This window comes from Charadrius vociferus, unplaced genomic scaffold (genome assembly GCF_000708025.1).
Source record: "Charadrius vociferus isolate BGI_N301 unplaced genomic scaffold, ASM70802v2 scaffold179, whole genome shotgun sequence".
NCBI lineage: Eukaryota > Metazoa > Chordata > Aves > Charadriiformes > Charadriidae > Charadrius > Charadrius vociferus.
The window spans coordinates 1,944,003-1,952,263 of NW_009650072.1; positions in this window are offsets into that span (position 1 = coordinate 1,944,003).

The window sequence follows — 8,261 nt, forward strand, 5'->3', positions numbered from 1 at the left end:
TGGGGGAGGTGGGTGCCCCCCCGGGGCCCCCCAATCTCAGCTGCCGCCGTGGGCGGGGGGACAGCGGCCACCCTGTGAGGGGACCCCAATTCTGCTCCCCCTTCCCCCCGCCATGTGTTTCCACTGCCCAGCAGAGGCGAGGATGAGGCCACTGTGACCTGATGCACCCCGCATCTTGCCCCTCTGAGCATTCCCTGCCGCATCTCAGGTCCAGTCTGGGCTTCACGGTGCTCCCAAAACCACGTCCCTGTGGTCCTGGGCCCAGGCACCTCCGCCACATTGGGTCAGCCCTGGCACCATCTCCACCTGGCGCAGAAGGGCCTGAGCCCCACCTGAGGCAGGCCACTGCCATCTCCCACGGGCACCCCATGGGCAACTGGCTTGGTCCCTAGCTCCTGGTTGCCCCAAGAGGCTCAGCCAGGACGTGGCCAAGCCCACCAGCTTCACCTGAGGCCCCCATCCAGTCGGCTCTGCACCATCACCATCAGCCCTTCCTGCATCCTTTCCGCAGGGCACCTCACCTCTCCAGTTTTGCATTAACACTTCTCCCCCTTACCTTTTTTGTTGTCCGCTGCAATCACATTTTCTTCCCATTTTCTTCCCCCCAAGTCCACTCCCCCCTCCCAGGGAAGGCACCACAGTTCTTTACAGCCTGGCCAGAGCCCAGCACCGTGGGGAAATCAGTAAAGGCTGTGGCGGTTGGAAGTGATATTTAAGAAACACGTGCAAGCCTTTCCTCTCGCACACCATTCATTTTGTCACCCTTTTACGGCAGTTGACACAAGGCTGATCCAGCTGCCTACCCACTGCCCAAATGCTGCAGCAAGGGGAGGGCAGCACTTAATTAACTAACTCATTCACACTGTTTCCAAAGCTGTATTTGCACAGCTACGTACTTTGCGCAGCGTTACCTTTTGGACTTTGAACCATCTGCCCCTCTATCTTTTTTCTTGAACGACCGACATCGTATAGGCATTCGCAAGCCAAACCCCAGAGGTGAGTTTACAAAGTGGGGCCCGGTCCTTTGAAGAGCTTGGCGGCGTTCCCGGGGACTTAGGCAGGGTCAGAAGCCCATTCCTAGGAACGAATTACATGTACAGCCAAACCTATTTCCGCTGCAAATCATTCATCAGCTGGAGCTTATAGCCGCCCTTTGATAATTCACGGCAGTGTGCGCATCTGTGGGGAGAGCCAGAACAAAGGTGGGGAGGGAGGTCTGTGCGATGCTCTCGGGGTTGATGAATGAGACGGGAATGGTTTGGCTGAGCCTCCCGGGGTGGGACGGGCTGGGGACCGCGCTGGGAAGGTCACACTGGCCATCACTGCTCGTGGAGCGGGAGAGCGGCTGCAGACCATACAGGTGGCTGTGTCCCCCCCCTACGGACTTTTCCCTGAAAGCCAACGCTAAAGGTCACTTTTTAGTGAGATATAGTTTGTTTTGATTGACTAACCATCGGGCTGCACAGCTACATTTTCTGATCTGCTCTGTAAAACAGCAAGTTCCTGCCCAAAAGGCCCTGTAAGAATAAGGTAGTTGGAGCCAGGCTGGAGCAGAGCTGGATCTTAAGCAGAAATCATTATGATATTTTTAATTGGGCTCCAAAATACAACAGGGAATGGTTTTTGTGCACAGGAAATGGGACACCACTTCAAAAAGAGCAAAAAAACAAGGCAGCAATTCAGGAGCATACAAGGAACATCTGGAGGAAGGCTCCCGGTGAGGAAAGGCTGCAGGACTTGGCATGTTTGTGCACACCTTGCTTCAAAAGGTCCGGTAAAAAAAAAAACTGAATTCACTTCTAAATGAAACTTGCATCCGTGGATGCGGGGTCAGCAGCCCACTTTGGTCTCTGCCTTTCCACTTTTGCTTTCATCTGAGTGATTTTTCTTACACATTTAAACATCAGTTTGAAAAATTCAAAGCCTCCCCCAGCTGTCACTGCAGTCAGCTTGTCTTAGCACTGGCCAAATTGGAAAACTGCTAGAAAAATAAAAGATTATTAGGAAAAAAACATGAAAAAATTGCTCCCAGTGTAGAAAAAGGTGGCTTCTTGCAGAACTGGGACCCTAGTTTCCAATGTCCATTGTAGAAAGGCTCCACTTTTTTAAGTATCACAGGCTTGTTAAGTGATTAATCCCATAAAAGGGAAGTCCAGTGCATTAAAACACCATAATTTTAAGTCTCTGGCATTGCGACCATGCAAAAATTCCATAAAGAAGGTTTTAAAGCCTCTACTGAGACAGAAAGCAAAGGTGACTGAGCAGCAAAGTTGAATCATGGGCAATCTCCTGTGGAACACATCTCAGGAAGGAACGGAGAGCTTCAAGGAGCTCAGAGCAATCTGACCTGGGAAACATGTGGCAATTGCCTACAACGAAGTAGCACAGCCCTCATACCGAGTGCATGCCGTGGAAGTTGGTCACTATGGTTACAAGTTTATAGCACCAGCTTTGCTTGGGAAAAGAAAAAATACGTATATCGCCTTATTTTTTAAATAATAAGGTTCAATATCTTAGGAGAGGAGCTGAGAGCAGAGTGCTAATTTCATCTCCAGTGCTTAGGGAGAGGGGTAAGAGGTGCGGTGCAGCCCTGCACCATACCCTGGCACCAAAGTTTGGGACAAGCATGGGAAGAGTGTCACAGTGGGGTTTGAGTACGGGTGGCTTTGCTAATTAAGGGCCACGATCCAGCTTTATATGACAGGAGCTCTGGGTGACTGCAGTTCAGGTGACTGCTGTTGTCTCCATCCACGCTGGGGCTGGTGGCAGGGAGAAACCTATTGCTGCCTTTAGTTTGGGTTTAGTTCAGTTGGGTTTAGTTTTGTTAGCAGTAAGAGCAAGAGAAGAGATTTTTTCTTGCAACACACCGTGTCACACCTGTGCCTCGGCAGTGCATGAGCCCCCAAATACAACTACCATGGCTGCCATTATAAAAAGTTGTCAGGCACCAGCCCTTTTTTTACCCCCCAAATACAAGAAATCTGCGGGAATTTGAAAATGTAGGAATTTGTCTCACTTCTTAGAAAGGGGGAAGGGGGGAATAATGCAGTGGGGAGTGTTAACCAGGGGGAGATGATGGGAAATGCACTGATGCTCATTCCCTGGAGCCTCATCCCACATGGCCATCTCCCTCTTCCCACCCTCACCAGAGATGCTGGTACCACACTCCTCTCCACCCCAAAGCAATTTCTATTCTAGTAAGGGTGTTTTTAAAAGCCTATGTGGCAATTTGGTGTGAAAGTGTGGCTTCAGCCCTCTCCCAGGCAGGGGGAATAGCACTGGGTCTCTGTGGGGGGATGCTTGTACACGCACGTGTGTGTGTTGTGTGTACAGATCTTTTTTTATGGGTGTGGGATGGGATGGCCACACTCGGCCTCAATGGATGGGCTGCCGGCGCCAGCTTTTGCAGGCTGTGACACTGTCTCTGCCACGGCACGTGTCCCTTAAGTGAGTGTCTGTTCTGGAGAAGGGATTTGATCATCATTTCGGAGTCTGAGACGTCATGTACCCTGCTGCTGGCAACATCAGGTTGCCTTAGCTACGTGAGTCACGGTAACACAGCACAGCAGCTACGCAGGCGCTGCCAGGAGGAACCCACGGTCTGAGGTCACAGCTGAGGATGGGGTGGGACCTGCTAGCTTTTGTGTGGGATTTAGCAATGCATTTAGCCTGCTGAGGTCTCCGGCTGGCCCCCACATCGCATCTCCCCAAGAGATGCGGGAGCTCACACTGCAGCTATCAGCCATTGCAGGGCACCAGTGTTCCCCCTGCCATCGTGTTTTTATTCCTGTTGTCGCTCTGTAATCCCAGAGATGTGCGTCTCCTCTCCGAGGGGCCTGTCCCTGGAGAAGGACCCCTAATTTCACTGGTGTTATGCCGACGTCTCAGCAGCAGAGGAAAGTGGAGACTCAAGGCCGTATAACTAACTTCTTTTATTATAATGATTTAAACATGACATCTGTAGCTGGTTTATAGGATTGACATTGTAATCCTGCCAGCTGAAGTCGATTAGTAATAGAGAAACATATGCTTTTGCATTGTAAATTGTTGCCCTCCAAGTAGCTCTATCCTCAGGCACGTATAGCTAGAGCTTGGTATAGTGACCACCAGGTCTCCTAGGAAACCTGTATTCAAAAAACCCCTAAACAGCCATAAACAAAATGTGTGGGTTGCAACTGCAGAAAGGTTGTGAGGAGCAGTGGTTTTTTTCATGCTTTTCACATTTTTTTTTCCATTTTTTCACATTTTCATACTCCTTGTTTGTTTTTTATAATCATACTATTCCAGAATATCTCTGGGATGTTTTTGGTTATAGTTCCTTGCTATTCTCGGAATATTTTCCTTCAGAAATGTCCAGGGACAAACTGGTAACTGATGTCATTGGATCCCCCCAGACCCCACTGGTCAAGTGGTGGGTGCCAGTCCCTCTGCTGGCAGGACCTCCCGGAGGGACATGGAGCCTACCAGGGGCAGCTGCCCAAGATAGAGACACCCTGTGAGGGGGCTCGATCTCACTTTGGGGGTGTTCATGAGCACAGAGAGACCTCAGGTTACTTCACTTCAAGATGGCCGAGTTCAGGTGAAGAAGCTCTTCTCTTAGGGGAAGCTCACTGGGAAAGGTCTCAACCAGGGAGACAAAGGCCACCAAGGTTGTTTGTTTAATGATTACAGCAAACGAAACGCAGCAAAGCTGGAGCTTTTGGGTTAATTTAAACAAAGGCAGCAGCGGAAGCATCTTTGCTCAATCAGTGAGAATTTTTTTGGTACTGTACGCAAGCCATGCATTAATCAGCAATATCACGTAGCCCCACTTGCTCAATTTACTAATATTTATCTGACTAAGAGTCTTTTTTTCCTAAGCAGCTTGAAATGTCTCATCCCTACTGACTCAGTGTGTTACCATTTCATGTTGTAAACTGCTACAGATAGTCACGGAGCAGGCGTGAGGGGCTGGGGAATAAAGATGTCATTTCCAGTAATCCAGTCCTTGGTTGTGCTCTGGAGACCGCCAAATAAGGGTGGGTATGTGCCAACCCAAACCTGCTTAGGAAGACTTCAGGCACTTAAGTTCAACACCGTGAAGCCTGGGCATGACCACATGTGTAGTAAGTTCCCCGCTCTCGGACATTATGTAGGTGTTTAGTTTGGTTACCAAAAAAAGGAAAAAAGAGGCTTGTGTTATCTGGTCTCTTGAGCTGTTGGTCATGCAGTTCCCTACTCTGGTCCCCCCACTTAATACATGTATCTTTGAGCCTCTCAGCCCAATTTCAAGCCCATATGGCAGAATTTTCAACAAATGCAAAGTTGTTGTGAGGTCTGTGTGTAGCTGGGCAGGGCTTGGCTCCCCGCTCGGAGGTGCCGGGACGTATCCTCACACGGGCAAGGAGGGTGGTGACCTGACAGGTTGGATTTGGTCCAGGACTGTTGTCTAAACACTGGCAGACTTGGGTATAGCCTGCTCTCACAATCATCTTCATGAAGCAGCTCACTGAGCATCTTGGGGGGATCCACGAGTACCTTGAGACTTGGGTCAGTGGGGAGGAGAGAGCCCCGTCGTGTGGGTGCCACGGGACCCGTGTGACTCAGTACTTCCCCTTCAATAAAGATTTCTGCCAAGAGCATGGGAAGAGCAGTGGCTTGCCAAGCGCTGCCCTGAACTATGCGGTTATTTACTGGCCTCTTTGAACACCATCAACATTTTTTCATGTCTAATGAGCTCAGGAGATGGTGTAGGCTACAGCTCACGATTTAAAATGATGGCACATTCCCCCTCCAAAATGTTCAATTTCCCAAACCAAGTCTGTTGGGATAAATATTTCGGCTATCTTTATTTTGCAGCAGCAGTAATAAATGTCGAGACTTCAGCCCTGACTAACGCTGATGTGCTCTTTACATATGAAGTCTCCAGTGATTACAGCTCATGCCATTCAGCCTGACATTGCCTGTCTGCTACCAGTCAGCTTTTATTACCCTGGTGTGCTACAGCAATAACGTTTAGGGGAGCTTATGAAGGGCCAGGCCTTGTAGTAACATGCTGACACCACTGCTCTGGATAACCCCTCCTTCAAAATCTGAAGAGATCAGTTAAGTGGCTTTTAACCACCTTTTCCCCATATTTATCTCTGTGTGGAGACTCCAGCAGGTCCATCACTGTCAAGCACATAGGAGCGGGATGTCCTGCGTCACGTCTGAGCGCATCGCTGGGCTGCGCTGCCTGGCGTCAGCGTGGCGCGTGTCCGGGCTTCCCATCCCAGCTGTCCCGATGGTGGATGATTGAGCTTCCCGCTCGGCACATCCTCCTGGCCCTGCTTCCTGCTTTCCTCCTTTTGTTTTTCTTTTTTTTTGAACCAACAGCGTGTAAACTTTTAAGAGTAAACACTGAAAGGCGTCGCAGGACCGCCTAACCACAACATCAGCAAACGAGGGAGTTGGGGGGCAGGATGAGGTCATGGTACTGTCCAGATTTGGGATGCTTCCTGTCTCCAGGCAGCCTGGAGAGCCACCACAAACAAAACCCTCCAGCGCATCATTCCCAGCAGTGGCCAGGGCCGGGCTGTGGGGGAGAGCTGGAGGCGGAAGAGCATCCTTTTCCTCCTGGGCAGTCGGCATGCACAGCAGCACAGGTGGTAGCCCTAATGTCAAGTTTCACATCATCCTTTGGCTGCCAAATTTTCTTTCTGAAGCCAGGACACTGCATTGTGGTAGATGTGAAGGGAAGCAGTTTTTGGCTTTCCGCCTCCTTGCCAATGTTTCCACTGCCATGACCTTTACCTGCTACCATTACCCTGCTGCTCCCCCCTAAACCCACACCCGTGGCCAGCTCTCTGCCTGTGTGGCCAGCAGGAGCTGACATGCCACGTTGCCTTGTCGGCAGTGCCCAGGAAGGCTGGAGGAAATGGGTGTCTGATACGGTGGATTAAAAACCCAAAAAAACTCTCCCTGACTCAGCTTCAAGTCCTTCAGTGAAATCCCAAAACTGTAAGAGAGGAAAAAAATCCTTAAACTATCGGATAAAAAGGAGAAGGGGAATCAGCAATGCGTATTTTTCCAGTTTTGATTGAATTCCCCAAATCTAACCTGTTGCTGGTTTATTTCCCCACTCCAGCCACCAAATAAAAGGGTATGGGGTGAGATCCACAGCCCTGAGCCGCAGAATTTGGTGTGTATGAACTCCAGGTGCCACCAAATTTGTACCTGTCCTTTGCCTTTTGGGTCATACGGCAGGGGATAGCAGCAGCCCGCTTGCTCCACGGTACCCAAGTTAATATTTGTTGATGGGGCTAAGATGTAAAAGCCAGACTTTCTCTTTTCCTGTCGGTTACTCAGCCTGTCTCATGTTCGAACACCCGGCCCCACCTTGGCAAATATTTGCAGCAAGTAGCTCAGGGCACATCCCAGCCCTGGGCGCTGGGGCCAAGCCCAGCTGTCCCGCTGTCACTGGGCCAGGCTGGGCTGGGGCTGGGACAAGCAGCGAGCATCAGTGATGCCATTATTCTCCTCCTAATGGTCCCCCAGCTGCTTGGCTGAACCAGCAGGTGGGAAAGGGAACTCCTAAGTCATAAAAAGCTGATAATTTGATTCTTTTTCCACTCTGTTAAAGAAACAACGGTTCGGAGGCAGGGAGAAATGGGTTTGTGGAAACCTCTGTGATTCGTGCAGAGGGCAAAAGCCAGCACTTTCAGAGATGGCCAAGATCCTGGTGGTCCGGTGGCCCAGTGGCCTGGTGGCCCTGCGCCGGTACTGCTGGAGGCACAAGTGACTGCAGCCTTTACGAGTGGAAAAAAAGATGAAGCGAGAAGTTTGTGATAAAGCAGGGAGGCAGTTAAGGGGAGGAAATGAGGGTGCTCAGCACATAACCTTGGCCGGGCTCTCCTCCCCAGGGACGAGCCAAAAATAAATTTCCCTGGAGCCAGGGCAGCCAGCGCCCAGGTGAAAGTTGCTGCGTGATGAGAGGGGGGAAGCAGCCATGGCACGCGCAGGGGATCGGAGGGGGCAGAGATGTATTGCCCAGCCAAGGGCATCCCACTGCTTTACTGGGGGCGGCTTTGTCACCCCATCCCGGGGTTTTCCTCGGTATCCACGTTCCCCTTCGCATGCCCTCCGTCGGCTCAGTGGGGCTCCAGCCCGATGCCTGCTGGAGCTGTGGGGGGAAAAGCTATTTTCATTGAGCTGAAAATGCAGGAACCCTCCTAATGCTGTGTAATAGCTTAGAACACAGAAACCTCCTTACTGTGGTATAATCGCCGAGTGCTCATTGGGCC